We start from the raw sequence: 21168 nt of genomic DNA, 5'->3' as shown, positions 1-21168 counted from the left end.
AAAGCTTTTAAGGTAGTATTTGCCTTTAAGACCCCATAGATCTACTGATGCAAATAACATGAAAATCAAATAATTAAAAAAAATTACCAAATGAAATGACAAGATGCTGGATTTAAAAGGAAAACAAAAGGTAGGCAGAGACTTCAGGGGGGAATTACGATAAATATCATTCTTAAATCCTGAAGAAAACTGACGGGCCAAAGAGAAAAGTGTGAGCAACTCAGAAAAGAAGAACACCAAGAAAGAAGATCGATCACACCCCAGCTGTTAGTCTGTGGAGCTAGTTTGATTCTTTCCCCACTGTGATATACACTGAGGAGGTGTGTGGCCTTGTAAGCGGAGGTGTGTCACTTAGCATAGCCTCTGAGGTTTCAAAAGCCCACACCAAGTCCAGTCTCTCTCTGCCCCTGGCTTGAGGATCACAGTTAAGCTTTCAGCTACTACTCCACTACAGAATCATGTCTGCCTGTCTGTCACCACCTTCCCTTCAATGATGAAAACAGACTAACCCTTTGAAACTGTAAGCACCCCCTAATTAAATGCTTTTTTTATAAGTTGCTTTAGTCATAGTATCTCTGCACAGCAATTTATCAATAACTAAGACATACACCACGACCAAAGAAGCTTGGGGCAAAAGGGCTTACTTCAGTTTACAGTCTCCACTCCATCATGAAGGGACATCAGGGAACAAGACTAAAGCAGTGGCCGGAAGCAGAAAGTAAAACAGAGACCATGGAGGAAGCCTCATCGCTGGCTTGCTTTCCATGGCTTGTTTAGCTTCCTTCCTTCCTTCCTTTCTTCCTTCCTTCCTTCCTTCCTTTCTTCCTTCCTTCCTTCCTTCCTCTCTCCCTTCTTCTCCTCCTCTTCTTCTTTTGGCTTTTTGAGGCAGGGTCTCGCTATGTAGTTTTTGTTGGTTTGGAACTTGCTATATAGACCACATTGGCCTCAGCTCATAGAGATCCATCTGCCTCTGTTTCCCTTCCTCGGTGCTGGGATTAAATAAAGGCCCCTGCCACTATTCCCTGGATCAGCTTGCTTTCTAACACAACCCAGGACCACCTGCCCAGAGGTGGCACTGCCCACAGTGAGCTGGGCCCTCTTACATCAACCAATAATCAAGAACTAGCCACACAGACTTGTCTATAGGCTGGAGTATGAAGGCAGGTCCTCAACTGAGAGTCCCTCTTCCCAGATAGCTCACCATTTGTGTCAAGTCGACAAAAACTAATCACATAGTCCTAGATGTCAACATGAGGAATTTGGGCACAAATTCCTTCACAAATGGGTGTTTTTTTTATAAAGGGAGGTTCTGTTGACTCTTAAGAATATGGCAATAATTTTGAGATAGTTTTGCTTCATATCAAACTTTTATGACATAAACATTTCTTATGATTAATTTTGTTACTTGACAATTTACGCCTTATATAATGTATTCTGGTTACTCTCTCCTGCCTACCCTCTTTTTTCTCCCTCCCATCCCTATCAGCACTGCCACCCCCACCAGTCCCTTGCCCAGAATCGCAACTTGGGTTTTCAGTTGTGACCCATTTAACCAGGGCCATCTGTGCGACCATTAGATTGGAACAGACTCTCTGCGCCTAGGGGTAGAGACACAACTGAAAGCAATGATTACACCCCCACCTGGCACTGACTCTACCAGTGAGGCTAGGGTCTCCGGAGCCTCTCTGCTGACCAGCCCATTCTTATTCAAACCCAGTGTAGACATCCTTAGCTGCTGTGAAGTTGTGGCAGCAATCGCTGTATGTTGCCTAGAAGATAACTAAGATTTTTCAAGTAGAAAAAAAAGTTTACAACTCTCTCTCCCTCTTTCTGTCTCTTACACACACTTGTGTGCACGTATACATACATACCATATTCTAAACCATCAGGATATGTAGAAATTCCAGTCACCACGCAAGAATGAAGTCTTAATGTGCATTTTTATTTACTATCTGAATTGCAACCCAGTAGTGCTGTTTTAATTGACCTGGGATGGGGGCTGAAAGCAAACCAGAGGTGAACTTCTTTCTCAGACTACACACAAGTAAAGGCCTGGTGACATCAACCACAAAGTGAGAACATGGGTTTCTCTGAAGTTTGCAGATTTAAAAAAAAAAAAAAAAGGCAATGTTCATTGCAGTTCTCAAATTTTTTGCAATCATGGACCCTGTAATTCTTGGAAATTTTTAAGATTCTAAAGAACTGTTATTTACATGGATTCTATTAACAGTATTTATTATAAATTAAAATAGAAATTTAAGAATACTTATTAACTTAAATATAACAAGTACTTTGTATGTTAACAGAAAATAATAATTTTTGAGGAAAAAGTGAGTATTTACTAGTGAGAAGAGAGACACGCTTTTTATATTTTTAAAGTCTCTTGACCCTCACAGTTAATGGAGGGCAGCTGGGTTCTTAGCTACACTTCAGCTTTCTGTCTATGATGTTGTTCTGGCTAAGCATATTTAGTTGGACAATGGTGGAGTATTATAATAGCAATTCAAGACAAATGTCCACATTCTTTACATGACAAATGAGAGTTTCTTAAAAGGTCACTGCAAAGTATAAAACGGCAAGTCTTTGATTTAAAACTGGTCTACTATATACTTTGTCCATGCGCAGTTTGTACCACACAGTGATCATCCATCTGGGAAGCAAAGCACCAGTCTGCTGCGTTATGGAGGTCTTTCAAATGCTGACACATTTTGTGCTGCCACAGCTAACAAACTAAGGACACTCCCATCACCAGCACACTGTACGTTTGGGCAGCTAAACAGCTTAAATTGGTGGATGCTGTTCTCTGAGATTTCAGTTTTCACTTACAGTCTTCACTTGGGTTTTACCTGTGGCAATAACTATTGCTAGCTGTTCTTTTTAAAAATGATATCCATACTTAAACTTAGGGTCTAAAGAGGTGGCTCAGTGGCTAAGACCCAGTTTCAGTTCCTAGAACGTACATGGTGGTTCACAACCATCTGTCCCACTAGTTCCAGGGGATTAAAGGCCCAATTCTGGCCTCTGAGGGCACCAGGCACACATATGGTGTACAGGCAGGCATACATGCACATGATAATTTAACAAATAAAAATTACATGCTTACTTAACTGTAAAGAAAATTCTTTTCAAAATTAGGTATAAAAGCAACAGTTTGCCAAGTAAAAGTGTAACCATTAGCCTTTTCTATGTCCACTCCAGTTCCTGAATAGTGACATGGGGGCCTTTTTATTTATGGATTAATGCCTAGACCTTAAGCCAGCTTGTTCCCAATCAGCTTATAACTTGATTATACTAATCAAGGTTCTGCCACATGGCTGATTATCTCTACTCAGTTTCATATATCCGACTTTTGTACCTCAGTGGGGAATCCTCCACGCCTCACTCCTTCCCAGAGTTCTTATCTCTGCCTAGTTCTGACTTTCTAGTCTCCTTTGCCAAAGGCCATAGGCTTTTTATTTTAAACAATCAGACGGTGCCTTAGGCAGGAAAGAAAGGACAGAGACACATCTACAGTACACACAAACATCACTCCAACATAAAAGTGTTATTTAATGACGAAAAAAATGCAGGTAGTTGATCTCAGCAGAGCTCACAGTTTGAATAGCTATATAGGATGTGAGCTTCCCTAGACACTTTAACTCTGGAACAGAAGTTGTTCCTGTACACTTCCCATGTATTCTCATAGAGTGGTCAGATGACCCACATACTCCATAATATCCCTTTGTGAGGGGCCTTTTTCCACACAAGAGCATGACAGTTTAAAGTACAATACACATTAGTATAATTTGGCATTTCACTTGGTCGATTCAAAGCACTACAATACTCACTGTGCTTCTGTTTTGTGCAAATGTCAACACACTTAATGGCAGAAGTAAACATAACAAAGGAATGTTATGTCACACAAATGTTACACATTGTAACTGTATTTTGATGGCACTGTGAGGCAGCATTGCACTAGCCAATATAAAGACAAATCTAAAGTCTGTTCTATTATAAACCTATATTACCAATCTAGAATCCTATTAAGCTATGTTTCCTTGTGGAATGGATCGTTTGAACAATAATTCTACTTACAGACAAGCAGATAGGATGCTATGGTCCCAGTTATGGTAAGCGATATTGTCAAGGACAGTCACAGTCAGGTCTGATTCCTATCTGAAAATTCCCCGTGGTTTAGGTCACATGGAATTACTGCTCCCACGTGTGCTATCCAGTCTGCTCAATATCCACGGATACCACCTTTTTATGACCACTTGCTATGTGTGGTGATAGGTCACAGAAGCATTTAAGAAAGCAGTTTTGTGTTTAACAGCTTAGAACACAAAGAGTCAGTAACCATGTATCCTCTACTCCATCTTCGAGAGAAAATGTGCAGATGACGGAACAAACGGCAGTCACTATGTAAATGAAGCACATGCATTCGGCAATAAAATCAAGCAAAATGGTGTCCCAGGAAGCAAAGGACAAACGGTCAAACAAGCCGAGTGTCTTAACTGGCTAGTGCTTGCACAGCGGCTGCCTTTTAAAATAGCTTGCTTACAACTCCATGAATGTCACCTCTTAAATGTCTTAACTGTCAAGTCATTCCTTCGTTGTGTTTCTCACCTGATTTGTTTAAAAGCTTCTTTTCAGATGTCTTTCTCACAACAACTCATACAATAGCGGATTTATTTACTTATTTATTTATTTAATCTTGCTTTTCCTGTGACTATACCCAATTTGCCTTTAAAGTGATTTCCTAGCCAATTTGACTAGCAAGGGAACTGTCAAGTTCCTATAGGACCCAATAACTACAACCTCCACGGAGAGGTCAAGAGGCGGAGCCCAGATCTAAGTAAAACAAATCATAGCTCTCTGACTCCCAGGCCTCTGTGATTTAGTTAGGAACCATAATTAGTTTAAGCTGCAGAGTCCTTCCCTGGGATTTCTTTTTTTTTTTTTTTTAGGGCTGGAACTGGAGAAACCACACTTTCCACTGTGTTCACACGGGTGAACCCTACAGTTGGCAGCTCTCCTTTCTCCAAAGTACTGAAATATTTATCTAGAAAGATGAAGCAGAGAGTCAAAAGAAGCAAAGACCGAGCAAAGGTAACATAGTTACCAAGTCGCTGTTTAGAGTGACTAAACCCAGCACAGCCCTTTTTCTCATAGTTTTGTAAAACGGGGACAGGGAACCGAACTTGGCTTTCTTGTCTTGCGTCATCAGGGCCCTCCTCATGCTACCTGCTTATATAGGAAGTAAAGTGCTGCATCCTGAGCTGAATGTGCTGAAGCCGGAAGCCAAGTACAAGCCTGTGACATTCTGATGCAGGCTGAGTACAGAGGGCAGAGGATGCCCCGCCCCAAACGCATGCGCAGCCAAGTGAGTGGAAGTGCGGTTAGAAGAGACGATCTCTCTGGAAAAAGTAGTGAAACGATTAGAAGGGGAGGCCATAAAACGAGAACAAAATCTTCTGCTACCTTCAAGTTCAAAAAGTTACTTTCAGAAGTTTAAATTTAATCCTTTAATACAAATGGGCTTGCTTCAAATAAAGGAAACGAGATCACATGGTAAAAATAGGCAAGTTAAAATTAACTGGAATCAACAGAAAAGGAACAGTAAATATTTTTGGCAGGAATTAAATTGGAAGGTAAAAAACGTACATTGGGTTACATGGTCTAAGGTAGATGAAGAGATGTAAGATAAGGCAGCCCAGCTCATTAAAGTAGCACAATTCGGGTATAATGGGGTTCTGACATATTGTTCTTAAGCTATTACGTTATTAAGAGATTTCCATGGGAGCCCCTTGGCCAACAACTGAATGAAACCCATTCCTGGTACTGGAAGACTGCTTTGGTGACAAGAGATTGCTAGTTGGAACTCTGTCACTGTCATTATTAGGAGACCTCACTGGGATTGCTTTAATATATTTTAGAGTTACTACTGAAAGAGGAATTTTAAGTTAGTTAAATAGTATAACAGGAATACAAATACTTAAAATTACAAGTCAGCTAGCTTGCTAATCCAAGGCCGTCACAGGAGATGCAGAACAGAGAAACAAAGGTCAATTGAGTGTTCCGGGAATCTGTTCCCGTGGTGTCTGACTTAGCCTCCTCTGAAGAAACTCCCACCAGAGGTCCCAAGGACTTGTAAATTAGACTCAGCCAGATGGTCTGTTGGCTCAGATAAACATTCACACTGGGTCCCAAGGCCACAGAGACAAGAGACTATTCTCGTGAGATTTGTCAAACCTCTGCCTGAGATCTGCTTACACATATTATAGACATTTATAACAACCAATTGTGTGTGATTACCCACAACCCTCTCCCTCCCCCAGCCTTTGTCTATAAAAACCCTAAGCTGTTAGATCTCAGGGTCGATGACCTCTGCCTCCTGTGTGAGGCACATCGACCCGAAGCTTCGATAAAGACCTGACTCATGTTATTACAGCAAGAGATCTCTGGAGTGTCTTTGGGGGTCACGTCCTTCCTGGGTCACCCCCTGGAGGGGTCTTTCAACTACCTCACTAGCTTCCCTTATCATCCCTCAAATGCTCCTCAATTCTAGCTGTCTGCCTCTCCCTGCATTCTCTGGCTTAACCATCACTCCTCCTCCTCCCCACTTGGTCCTGCCATTTGCTTCCCAATCCACCTCCAGTCCCTGAATAAAATCTACTCTATTTGCCCCTCCCAGGGAGATCCATGTGCCCTCCCTAGTCCCTTCTTCTATAACCTCTCTGGGTCTACAGATTATAAAGTTAGCTTTTATTTATTTAATGGCTAATATCCACATATAAGTGAACATATACTGTGTTTATCTTTCTTGGTCTAGGTTACATCACTCAGGATGATTTCTTCTAGTTCCATCCATTTGCTTGCAAATTTTATGATGTCATTGTTTTTAACAGCTGAGTAACTTTTCATGTGTAAATGAACCACAATTCCTTTATCCACTCCTTTGTCCAGGGACTAGGTTGTTTCCAGTTTCTGGCTATCATGAATAGAGCAACAATAAATGTGGTTGAGCAAGTGTCCTTGGGGCACGATGAAGCATTCTTTGGTATATGTACAAGAATGGTGTGACTGGATCTCAAGGTAGACAGAGTCCCAGTGTTCTGAGAAACTTCCATATTGATTTCTAGAGTGGCTGTACAAGTTTGTACTTCCACTATCAATGGAGGAGTGTTCACCTTAGTCTACATCCTGGCCAGCATGAGTCGTCACTTTTGTTATTGATCATAACCATTCAGATAGGTGTAAGATGGATTTCAAAGTAGTTTTGATTTGCATTTACCTGATGGCTAAGGATGTTGAACATTTTTTTGTGTGTTTCTTAGCCATTTGAGATTTCTCTATAGAAAATTCTGTTTAGATCTGTATCTCATTTTAAAATTGAATTATTTTTGGCTTTTTGATATCCAACTTCTTGAGTTCTTTATTTATTTTGGATATTAGTCCTCTATTGGGTATAGAGTTGGTAAAAATCTTTTCCCATTTTGTAGGCTGTTGCTTTGTCCGAATGGTGGAGTCCTTTGCCCTATAGAAGTTCTTCAGTTTCATGAGGTCCCACTTATTAATTGCTGATCTTAGGGCCTGTGTTTTGTTCAGAAAGCCTTCTCCTATGCCAATAAGTTCAAGAATATTCCCCACTTTCTCTTCTATCAGGTTCAGTGTATCTGGTTTCATGTTGAGGTCAATGATCCATCTGGAGTTCAGTTTTGTGAAAGGTGAAAAATAATGGATTGATCTGCAATCTTCTAAATGCAGACACCCAGTCTGACCAGCACTATTTTTTTGAAGATGCTATGTTTTTTCCAGTGTGTATTTCTAGGTTCTTTACTCACAAATCAGGTTTCCATGGGTGTATGGATTTATGTCTGTATCTTCAATTTGATTCCATCATGAACGTGTCTATTTTTATGCCAAACACCATGCTGTTTTTATTTCCACCACTCTGGAGTACAACTAGAAACCAGGAAGGGTGAGACCTCCAGCAGTTCTTTAATTGTTCACTAATTTTTTTTTTCCGCTATTCTGGATTTGTTGTTTTTCCAAATGAAGCTGAGAATTGTCCTTTCAAGTTCTGTGAAGAATTGTGCTGGAATTTTGATGGAGACTGCACTGAATCTGTAGATTGCTTTTGGTAAAATGGCCATTTTATTATGTTAATCCTAATGATCCATGAGCATAGGAGACCTTTCCATATTCTTATGCAGAGGGAAACATTACTTTCAGCATTAATCAGAGAAGCTTCTCCTTACAATGAATGGTGGTGGATATAGAGACTTGGCTGCTCACGGTGCTGAGAATAAGAGGCAGTTGATTGACTAAACTTAAACCAAATATTTATATAACCTGCTCTAGAATTAGAGAATATCATGGAAAGAGGGGTAGAAAGAATGCAAGAGTCAGAATATGTGAGAAAACAGCTTATAAATCTTATCTAAGTATGATGTACCTAACATACCTTCTGTGGCTGTCTGTTCTGGGCAAGAAAGACTGGATCTGTTAAGAGCTAGTCATGGATGGGAGAGGAGCTCATAGCATCCTATTAGCTCTGCTGAACTTTCAATACAAATGAAATTTCTTAAATTTTTATTTTTAAAAATGCCTGTATGAAAATGTCATAACTATTATTTTGTTATGTTCACCTAAAAAATAAAACATATAAATTCTATCCCTAGAAATTATTATAAAGATAAATAGGATATGTATTATAAGCTTTGTAGAAGAAGATGGTCACTAGGGAATTATTGAAAATAAAACAAGAAAATTATGTAATAAAACAAGAAAAAGGTGAAAAGAAGTATATTTTTACAACTGTTACTCATACTTTAAAATCACATTTTAAAGGTCATATAAATGTATATAAATTAAAAAAATATAACAGTGTATGAAAAAAGTATAATATAAACTAAATAAGAATAATTATTTCATTTGAAACTGGTATTACTATTGTACAGGATAGTACAAGAAATAAAATTACCCATCAATAGAAATATAAAATTTCTTAATATAAGTCAAGGACTGGGCATGTAGGTACATGCCTTTATTCCAGCACTGGGGAGGCAAGAGGTAAGTGGATCTCTGTAAGTTCGAGGTTAGGCTGGTCTACAAAGTGAGTCTAAGGCAGCCAGGACTCTTGTTACACAAAGAAACTCTATCTCGGAAAAAAAAAGCCAAAAAATTCAACATAGGAGAATAATTACATATCAAGTAGGACTTATTTCAGGTACACAAGCCTTATTCACTATTTAAAAAGTCAATTAATGTAGTAGTGCTAATATGCTATGAAAAAGAACACATGGTCATATCAATGATGCAGAAAATAATTTTAAAAAATCATGTAATACCCTTTAGAATATAAACTCAGAAAAAAAAAGAAGGGTGGAAAACTTCATCTTGCTGTGTTGTCAGAGGTTAGAACAATGTACTCAAGTAAGAAGGAAGTGAGAGGTGTTTGGATCAGAAAGGAAAAATTCTAACCAAGATTCCCATATTAGAAATGTTAATCTACAACTAAGTCAGGAAAGTAATAACTGGTTTCAACATGGTGATAGGATTCAAGATGCACATTAGGAAGTTATAATTCATTTGTGTTTATTGTCTTGCTTGTTCCTTGACTATTTGCATCTATTGTATTGCTAGACCTTCAACCTAGAACTGACCTTAATACTTACATGTAATTAAAATGGTATAAAAGCAAAAAGGAGGAGGGGGAATGAGTTCTAGGGAGGGGAAATGGGGAAAGGAGATGACATCTGAAATGTAAATAAATAAAATACCCAATAAAAAAAGAAGTTACAATTCCCTTTAAGTTGACAAGATTAGCATGATCTCTATCAAAATCCTAGTAAAATTTTATACAAATAAAGATACAACTATTCTAAAACTACATGGAAATATAACAAAAATGAGAATAGCTAAAACAGCTTGAGGAAGGAATAAAGTGGAGTCAGGCATTGCGGCACACACCTGAATCCCAGCATCTGTGAGACTGAAGTGGGAGAGGAGGAATTGCAAGGCCACGGCCAGCCCCAGCTTCAGGAGAAGTTCAAGGGCAATCTGAGACATGGAATGACATTGTGTCAAGTGGGAAGACTCATTCTACTCAAATCTGTCATCAAGACGGTGAGTGTTGGCAGAGCAGCTGCATTCATGCACATCAGTGGAACAATAAAACTCTGAACACATGGCCCCACTCTTTAGGCAAAAGCAACTCAACAGAGGAGAGCTGACCTCAGCCAACTCAGCAGCAACCATGCAGGGACATGAGGAAAAATGGCTTCCGCAGTTACTTCTGACAACACATGTACACTGACTGGGACAGCTCATGGACTTGGTGGCTCTCGTTTCACGTATGTTGTATGTACTAGTCACATACCCCTTCATACAATACTCATAGTAGTCCTATGGACTGAATGGTCTATGTTGAGACCCTAAGCTAATGGGATGTATTAGCAGATGGAGGAGCATACACTCTTAATCTTTGGCTATAATCAAGTATAGAATTAGAAAACATACACTTTGAGAATGATTAGGTCATCAAGAAAAAGATACATATAGAAAAAAGAAACTTTAATAGTTGGGAAAATAGTGAAAAATCCCCACAAAAAATTATATTTTATTCATATAGGATTTGTTAAGGAACATTTAATCGTGATACAGCCAAGAGCATATGAACTAAAAACCAGATATGTAGATCATATGTTAAATACTATTAATTTAAATCACATTAGAGAAATTTTATTGCCTTTAAAATTTACATCTAGTGACATAAAAGACATAACTAATAAAATAGTAGTGTGATTTTAAAATGTGATTATCATAAACCAAACAAAGGTGAAGATTATGAACATTTAGATTTATTAGCAATAAAGCACAAAAGAAATCACAAGGACTGCTACATTCAACAGAAGAAATTTAATGCTAAGCCAAGAAAACATGCATAGCAAATAAAACTATGTGGAAATATTTGTCTCCTCTATAGAAAAGCTATGAAGCAATATCCCTTCAGTGGGAATTTTCACTTGGGATATGTTTTGGAAGCCCCCAGATTGGTCTGGCTGTGTCTCAGCCAGCCTCCCTTACCATTCAACAGATATCTGAAAAGTCAACTTAAAAAAAAATTTGTTTTGGCTCACAGTTCTGGCACATTTCATTCTATGATTTGTTGCTTTTAGGTCTGTAATTAGACTGCCTAGCACAGCAGGAATGCTTGTCAGAGCAAAGCATTCACCTCATGGCCTCAAAGCAGGAGACAAGAAGGGCTAGGTCTCACCATCTGCCTCAGGGACACACCCTCGATGATCTGAAACCCCTTACCAGGCCCCATCTTCTATTGTCACCACGAAGTATGTCATTAACACTATGAGTGTGGAGAGAACACTTAGGATCCAAAATACAGTTGACTTGTTGTGGTTTATGCTACCATTCCAAAAATAAGCAAAAATTTGGTATAATTGCATCAACTTTGTAATACACATAGCTCAGATTCAGTTTAACTATTAAATTAAGAACTAAGAAAGGCACTTAGGACCTCATATTGATCCATTACCTGACCATAAAATTAAACCTAGTTGTTAAGCAAGTAGGCTTACAAAGCAGATCTGACTTAACCAATATCATTAGTGACCCTCCACTTAGAGCACATCTAGATCTAAACTGCACATTTTCTTTACCAAGTGTCTAAGAAGGATTACTCAGAACGCACTGCAAGGCAATGGAAGACAGGATAGGTTTAACATAGCAAAGGAGGTAAGGGACAGCTAGCCAGGTTGCAATAAGACAATAGGTTCAAGACTTAAAAGATCAAGAAGAATAAAACACAATGTAGGGAACTAGGGAAAGCCAGAAACAAAGCTAGGTTCTCTACCACAGGGACTTCTAGCTTCCTACAGGGTAGGTTCTTTCTGATCTGAGAGGTGAGCTCATTAGAAACAGGAATAATAACAATTCTCACTTGAAGACGGCTCCAAGCTTCTAGATTTTCAAGAGTGCAATAACAAGGATGCTATATATGTGAAAAACCACTGGGAAATTTGTTTTTTTTAGAGCCAAAGACCACGAAAAAAAAAAAAATGAAAAGCTAACTCTAAGCCATGTAAACATTTGTCCAAATATGGACAAAATAAATATTTTTCCTCATCTAAAATTAGTTCTGTTGTTTGTCACCTTTTCAAGAAACATATTTTAAAAGTGTCTCAAGGCTACCTGGCTTTGTGTGTATTTTTAAAGGACTACACAGTTTTGTTTACTTTAGCTACCCAAAGTCACAGCTAAGGAGACTTGCAAAGTTAGAAACAATATTTCAAGAACATTGCTTCTTCTGTTGGTTTCAAATGGCTCTGTCCTATCCAGCTTCAGGGAGGCTATATTGCCATTCATACACAGGCTTCAAAATAGACACATCCTTGGCTACAAATCAAATAAATAATACTTGTCCTCGCCTGTGCAGTGTGGACTATATTCACTGGTACAGAATACTTTCCCCCTAGTTCCCAGCATAGTGATGATGGGACAGGTTTGCTGTTGGGGCTCCTCCAAGTATGGTAAGTAGTGTGAACATGGGCTAGAAATTTAACAGAAAATCAAGCTCTTGTGGGACATGATGTTGCAAGCATATAATTTCAGACTCGTGAGAGTCTGAGGCAGGAGGACCACAAAAGAGTCACAGCTGTTATATGTCTACAGCTAACCTACCCAACCAAGGGGAATCACAGATACACAATTAGTTTTGTCATAACTTCTCCTACTCTTTATTCTTAAAAAAAAAAAACATGAAACATGAAAGCATGAAACACATAAAATGAAAATAAAGTTGTGTATCATGAAAGTAAAATTTCCCTACTTGAGAATTTCATTTCGTGAAGTCGTTCATTGCTATGTTCCTTTCTCCCATGTTCTTCTAAAATGTTCAACCCACACACAAGCACATGTGTGTATATATGCCATATGTTTTAGGCTTTACTTAATTTCCATATATGAGTTGGAAATAAAAATAAACCTATGGTGCAGCATAAGCATACATGTGAAGTTTAATACACAGTTTTGGAGAGACCCACCAGCGACATCACAAGCGGGAGATCTTGTTACAGGTCTCTCCACTGGTTAGCCTTCCCCCTTCAGAGGTGACTGCTTGGATTTGGAATAATCATTCTTTTATGCTTTACCACCTATACATTATTATTTTTTATTGATACTTAAGGTAAAATGAAGGGTCAAGGAGAAAGGAAAGAACAAGAAGAAAAGACAAACTAAAGAGAAGGAATGGAGAAGAAATGTTAAGAAGGCAAGAGCAAAGAGCAAGAGATTGGAGAAAAATAAAAAGATGTCATGAGAACGTTCATAACTAACAGATAAGTATAAAAAGGGAATAAATAAAAAAACAAAATTAGACAAGTGCATGGGATTATGGAGATGACTAAAAAGATGCATAGAAGACAGTATAAAACATGATCAAGTACAATGTCTGTAAAAGTACAATGAAAAGACCAGGAAGGAGTGTGCATCACCCACCCATGCTTTCTGCTGCTCTATGCTGAACTGTATTGGGTGACTGTCTGGCATCCCCAAAGGCCTTCACTTTCCTAGTTGCTTAGCAGCGGCCTCTGCTGGTCACAGTCAGCTTTTCAGTCTATGTGCTGGACTGACTGCCCCACCCTTCTGAGTCTACCAATTTGTAGCCCCTGAGTTGTCTGTGAGGCAGGGGGTTGCTCCCAAGTGCCCTAACATGAGGAATGCAGCCACAGCAGTGAGGGCTGCACAAACCCCTGAACATTAACCATCGAGGAGGGCTGTGGTGCAGATGACAAGCATGCCCCTGGAGCTTCCCTGAGTTCTTGGTTTCTCCATCAGTGAAGCCTACAATAGGCACTTAGCTCCAGAGACTGGTCTAGCCATGGACCTTAGGCGCAGAGTCATTCTCAGCAAAGGAAGTCAGCTCTCAGGCACTGGAGGAAAGACTTTCTTTATACATGTCACTGTCTGGGATGAATAGTTTGGGGTCTACATTTTTGGGACTTGTCAGCAAATCGTGGAATTAGATTGAAGCTTCTGAAAGCTATAGCTTGTCTTGAGGGCAAGACTCCAGATAGTTTTTTCACCAGAGCTTCTTAGTCACACCCACTGGTTTCTAACTGGAGCACTCCAAGACAAAGTCCAATGCACACGTGCTTGGCAAGCCTGTGACCACAGCATGCCTTAGGGAATAAGCACTAAAGAAAGTCACAGTCAAGTCCAAAAGTCAACGTGGGAGGAACCACACAAAAATCTGAATATCAGTGTGGTGGGCTCAAGGAAATGGCCCCACCCACTCATGGGGGAGAGCATTATTGCATCAGTGTGGTGGTCTCAATGAAAATGGCCCTCACAGACTCATAGGGAGGGGCATTATTGGAGGTGTGGCCTTGTTGGAGGAACTGTGTCACTGGGGGTTGGACTTTGAGGTTTCAAAAGCTGAAGCCAGTCCTAGTGGCTCACTGTCTCTTCCTGCTGCCTGCGGATCTAGATATAGAACTCTTGGCTACCTCTCTGTCATCATGTCAGTCTGCATCCCTGCCACCATGTTTCCCCGCTATGATGATAACAGAAGAAACCTCTGAACTGTAAGCCAGCTCCAATGAAATGTTTTCCTTTGTAAGAGTTGCCATGGTCATGGTGTCTCTTCACAGCAATAAAACCCTAAGACAATCAAGAATCACGATTCATTAAGGGCCACAAAATGCATCAACTGGGAGAGTGGCCCCTGTGCCTCTACTGGGCAGCAGAGTGAAGCTGGCTCTGGTCACTCCCAAAGAGAAGGAGAGCAGGAGAGCTGACCCTGCCCCTGCTGGTGGCAGCATTGGGTGGGCTAGCTGGGGCAGCACTGGAGACCTTGCTCGGCTCTCTAATACACTTCCAGGCCCATATCCAGGGCTTTGAGCTGGCCCACCCTCAAATCTCTACCATCTATGAACTGTTGGAGCACATGAAAGGGCCGGTCCTGCAGATCCAAAGCAGAAGACTTTCCATGACACAGGAGGGCAACAACAGGATAACTGAGAGGAGTCCCAGATCCAGTACTAATGGTGTGGCAGAAGTCAGAGGCCTCAAGCCAGACCAATGACTCACTGCAATGAACATTTGCAGGTGAAGATGTGTGGACAGAGGGAAATACTGTGGGTCATGCTATGACATATTACAGCTTCTATGATAAGATGTTTTCTACGCTTTTATTTTGTCGTCGTTGTTGTTTTGATTTTTCTCTTGGGGGTGGGGTTTGCAAGGGTGAAGAGTGAACGCAAAGGGGTCGATATGTAAGATGTGACAGTCACAAAAATATCAATTAAAAAAAAATAAAACAAGCAAACATAGAAGAAGCATCTTGGAGCTGGGGATAGAACAACCCTACCACTACTGATAGACAGTGCTCTTCAAACTTTGGCGCCTGCAACCACCGGAGTCTGTGGACCATCCCTATTCACAGGCTTTAACCTTTTGACTTTCCTCCATCAGATTAGTACGTTCTGAGCCTGTTCAATAGCTCCAGAGTAGGGCTGAGACATGCACTGAAGGTGTCTGAGTTGCCTTTGTGAACGCGCTGTTTGAGAATAACTAAACTGAAAACTTGACGATGGGCAACACTCATTTCCTCCAGGAATTTGTCTTACTCAGAGGCAGGCCTTATGAAATTTGATACATAAAGGAGTAACACTAGTTTATCCCCTGACATAGGCCAGTAACTACCACAGATGATAAGCAAAGCATTAAGGTCAGTTTTCAGTGTTTCCTTTAATGGAGAAGCTTCTCTGTGATACTTTTTTTTGTTTTGTTTTGTTTTGTTTTTTCGAGACAGGGTTTCTCTGTATAGTCCTGGCTGTCCTGGAACTCACTCTGTAGACCAGGCTGGCCTCGAACTCAGAAATCCGCTTGCCTCTGCCTCCCAAGTGCTGGGATTAAAGGCGTGCACCACCACTGCCCGGATACTTTAGATTTATGTTAATTTCACAGTAAAATGGTATCCAAAACATTGTTCTGCCCACGTACTCTCTCTAACACACTTACTCTTCAGCACAGCAGCTATTCAATGTAAATAACCACAAAATATCATTTGTGGCTACACATGTCTCTTAGTGAGGCTGCAAGAAAATCCAGCTTTATGGAAATAAAGAGACTGAGCTGGAACAACATCAGGGATTGTCAAGACAGGTTCTCAAGTCACACCGTAGTTTAAACTTAATAGCTTTCTAAGTATAAATGCTAGATATAATGTCATCTAAAGTTTTTGTTTAAATTTCCTTTATGTATACAAACTTTTAAGAAGTATTTTATATATTTAACCTTGAAGATTTTTAACATTTGTCTGTGGTGTGTGTGTGCACATGTATGTGAATGCATGTGTTTGTGTGTGCAGGTATATGTGACTGCATGTGTATTTATGTGTGAAGATATATGTGAATGCATGCATGTTTATGTGTGCAAGTATATGTGAAGGCATGTGTGTTTGTGTGTGCAAGTATATGTGAATGCATGTCTGTTTGTGTGTGCATGTATATGTGAATGCATGTGTGTTTGTGTGTGCATGTATATGTGAATGCATGTGTGTTTGTGTGTGCAAGTGTATGTGAAGGCATGAGTGTTTGGTTGCATGCATATGGAGGCCAGAGGCTGACACTGGGTGTCTTCTTCTTCCATCTTATATTTTGTACTTCGTTTATTATAAGGTTAAATTATTTCACTTTATATGTATGAGTATTTTGATTGCATGTCCATACATCTGTGTACCACATGTACATACCTGGTGCCTGTGGAGGGCAGAAGAGGTCACTGGATCCCTTATAACTAGAGTTGCAGACAGTTGTGAGCCATTATGTGGATGCTGGGAATCAAACCCAGGGCCTCTGTAAGGACAAGTGCCCCTAACCACTGAGCCATCTCTTTAACCCTTCTACCTTATTTTTTGAGACAGGGTCTCTCACTGAATCTGGAGCTTACCAATTGGCTAATAGTCAATAGTCAGCAAATTTGGGGAATTCACCTGTCTCTGTCGGTCCCCTCCCCCAACACTGGGGTTGGAGATGGATCTTCCGCCATATTGATTTTTTTTTTTAATGTGGGTGCTAGAGATCCCAACTAGCGTCCTCAATAAAGTGCATACAAACACCTTACTGACTGAGCGATATCCCAGGCCACTCAATTTTTTTTTTTTGGGGGGGGGGTCTGTTAAACATTTGTAAAAGAAATTTCAATAATTCCCTTCTCTCACTTTTTACTGTGTCTTAGGGTTCAAGGCTCACCATTCAGACACGGATGAGAGAGAAGCAATCACATATGCACTTGACTAGTCAGCTATTCAGTGGGTCAGTTCTAGGTTTATGAAGAAACTTCTAGGAGAAGAGGATTGAAGCCAAAGGTTACATGGGTCTCCAGCGACAGAGCGCTGTCTCCCTCGCTAATTCCTCATGCTAACCTACTAGAGGGCTGATCATCTATTCGAGGGAATATCTTCAACCGTTTTAGAGCTGATAATAACTAAGATCACGTGACACAGACCAAAGAAAAATAGAATCTCAGACCTTCCAGCAGACAGAAGGTGTGCCCATCCATGTTTATCTGAGCACTGCCTGGCACCAGCTCCCAATCTTCTCCTAGCCCTGTGTACAAGAGCCTGTGTAACCACAGTGAGCAACACAGACCTTCCTCCCCCCAACACTATGCTCTGTTCTGCAGCCTGCTTCCTCTCTTCCATCTCCCAACCAGGAGCGGGGCCAGGCCCTACGGAGGTGGGATCCAGGGATTTACCGCACATGACATTTTATTATTTAGTTTATTAAGAAATGTTTGAAAAATGGGAAAATAGGAAAACACAGTCTGCTATCATAAGACTAGGAATGATGCATGCTCAAAAGATTAAAATGCCCAAATTCTGACGTATAGTTACAATAGGGTCTTATCAGGAAGGAGTAGAAAATGTAAAGAACAGGCTTACTGATTGACAAGCCTCTGAAAATCAGGGCTCCCGAATGACATGGGAAATGATGGGAGGACTTACTGCTTATAAAAAAAATGCTGGAAGTGACTGCATGAGCTGAGAGCCAGTTCTGCATCCTGCTATCCTGCATATCTGCGCATCTTTCATATGCCAGAAAACCTATGGCTCAAAGCCCTTAATTACTCTTATAAGTTCTTCATTTCTAAGCCACCACCAAGTCCACATCTCTATCTTGACACTTAGCACACATGGGTGGCTCCTGAGTGTGAACAGGGAGCAAGGTATTCACTCCATTTACTTCACCAGAGCTGTCTTCATGGTAGTTATGGCAGCATGGCTGGTTTGTGGTAAGGAAGGCTGGCAGCAATTTGAGCAAATTGGGACTAAGTAGGTCAGATGACTCTGGTATACTTGAAATCAGTCTTGAAGGTTTCGGTACAGACTGACACCATTCCTTTCATTACCTTACCATTCTTTAGAGTACTCTGAACTCAAGTGAGATGAATTTTAAGCTGAATCTTATTTAAGCATTAGACTCAATCGGAAGATTTACATTTTAGAGCAAATAAAACTATAAGTAAGATGGTGGACTAAATGCTGACCTGCTGAAGAAGTGCCACGTACATAAAAAGGGAGAAAGAACCTCAGAAATCCACAAAAGGGTGACAGGGTAGGTCAAAGGCACAGAAAAACAGAACAGTGACGCATCTTGATGAAAGAGGCCACACTAGCTGCACAGCACCCACCTGGTGTGAGGAGAACTTAAGTCAGGGAGGCTGTGTGGAGAGCCTGGAGGATGACACCGTCATACACGGGCCAGCTCTGCATCGCGCTCAGATGACTGAATGGAGTGACATGCTTAAGGACTTTGGGTATCCTGCAGAGGGGTTATCAACTGACAGTATACACACTTGTGAGCAACAACTAATCATTTTTACAACACTAAGTTGGAGGGTGGTTTGTTGTAAGGAAGTACATAGTTAAAATACTACCAATATGGGTTTCAAAATATATTTGAGCTTCTAAATAGATGAGATGGCCTCTACTATTAGTAGCTAACATTTTATCACAGTACAAATTGTGCTAAGGATGTTACTTATTTTAAATTAGGCAGGAAGTAGAATTATCACTTCTACTAAATGGATGAGAAAAGGCAGGCTTTAAGGAAGTCAGGGATTATTTCTAAGGTCACGCAATTCACGGCAAAGCCACAGAGGGGTAACAGTCACTTCAAGAATTAGACACTACGAACCAAGGCAAGATTCCACAAAGCTCTTTCCTGCTGCTTTATAGACTCATAAGTTTGTTCTCATGCAGATGAGTACAGATCTTCTGTGTGCAATATGCATCACAGGCTCTGAAGGGACCCTAAGGTTCCTGATGTCTGAGATATCACAGTTGCTAGGTGCTCTGACTGCTGCCTAGCAACAGATTTCACTTTACTCTCTAGTCAGGTGTTAAGAGTACCTCTGACTTCAAATGATGGCAGTCAGCGTGACTTTCCATTTCTTTGTCTTTAATAGAAAGGATGACTGTGAAGGCAGATAATTAAATATGGGATGAATCTACTCAGTTCTTCAGCTGTGAGCAGTACCAATCAATTGAGCAACCAAATAATAGGCTAAAGCCACACACACATCCTCTAAAGCGTCCAAAAGGGACACACCAAGCAAAACCAAGTTCATAAGCTAAGAATGTCTTGATTCAGGGAGTTCAAGCCAACAAAGTATATTACCAGAACTTTACACTTAGAATATATGCATTTTGTGTTACATAAGTTAAAAAGTTGATTTAAAAATAAAAATTGAAAATATACAAGTTAATATTCTCACAACCATGGGAGATTTCAGCAGCTATTTAAAGTATGCTAATTTCCTTCTATTTCAGTTCAAGTCTGGAGTGAATGAGTTTAAGTTTCATAAATAAAATTTAGAGTTAAGTATACATGCTAAAATTTGGCATAACAAAGTATATAACTTATGGTAAAGGTTCTATGGAAGACAGAGTAATTAATATTTACAGTTCTTTCCATCACATGGTATACATTACAGCTTCTTCTGCTAAATAACCTAACAACAACCATAGACACAGCAGAACTGAGTAGCTACGGCTGACCTCCAACCAAACAGTGTATTCACAAAACCAGGCAGTTGGCCCAATATAGACAAAGTGCTGTTTATTGATTTCCCCTAAAAAATTATGTATGTGTGTGGAGTGCATGTGAGTACAAGGCCTTGTAGAAGCAAGAGGTGTGAGATCCCTCTGGATGGAGCTGCGGGCAGATGTGAACCACCCAACATGTGTGCTGGACTCTGGAAAAGCAGTACGGGCCCTTCACTGCTGAACCATCTCTTCAGGCCCTATGTATTGGTTTTAAATTTCTGATCTATAACTTTAAAACCAGCTCATGAACAAAGGGAAGGAGGACAATACAAAGACTGTCTATGTGGTAGAGAGCAAGACTTTCAGAAAAGCTAAGAAGAACAAGTGGAAAAATAAGCCTTATGGAAATGAATCCAAAGAGATCAGTAATTGCAATAAATATTAATAAATTAAATTCAAATACTATAAGAGTACTTGATTCAATTTAAAAAGACACCAATGTCATTTATATTGAAAATATATGAAAAAAGATATAAATACCCTGTAAGTTCAAAAAAGTATTCTGACCAAACATTTGCCCAGAAACAATTTCCAGGAAGGATTCATTTTGGGTCTTAGTTTCATGGGGAACGAGTGTGGAACATGACAGATGATATTCCAGTCTTGGTGTGGGAGCTTGTAGTTGTTCTCATTCCAGTGGCAGACCGAAGCAGAAACTCTGGGTTAGGGACTGACCTCTGTAACCCTCTTCTGCCCGCCATATCTCACCTCCCATAGTCTCCGAAAACAAGATGCTGGATACCAAGCATGCAAACTACCATAGGTACCTTTTTTCTTTCTTTCCTCAAACATACAGTCAATAGAAACATTTCTTAACTCCACAGTAAATTAACAAAAGATATTAGTAATTTTTAAAGACCAATTATTCTAGAGACCATACATTCTCTTTTAGCATTTGCATACTAAAAGAAATTCCTAAATAACATACAGCCTAAATTATAACCAAAAGTAAAAAACTGTCCTCATAATAAAAGTTCTATCTTGTGGGAGAGGCATACAATGATCATTAGCCAACAACCAACATGTAGTACATACAGTGAGTGACATTTACATAA

At 40.0% G+C, this 21168-nt stretch overlaps 1 protein-coding gene across 3 annotated transcripts in view; it reads right to left on the bottom strand.

The window, feature by feature from the left end:
• Positions 1-21168, bottom strand: part of Nme7 (NME/NM23 family member 7) — a 137737-nt gene that overhangs the window by 59957 nt on the left and 56612 nt on the right. The window lies entirely within an intron of this gene.

This window comes from Grammomys surdaster, unplaced genomic scaffold, assembly GCF_004785775.1.
Source record: "Grammomys surdaster isolate TR1022 unplaced genomic scaffold, NIH_TR_1.0 130, whole genome shotgun sequence".
NCBI lineage: Eukaryota > Metazoa > Chordata > Mammalia > Rodentia > Muridae > Grammomys > Grammomys surdaster.
This window is presented reverse-complemented; position numbering and strand designations above follow the sequence as displayed.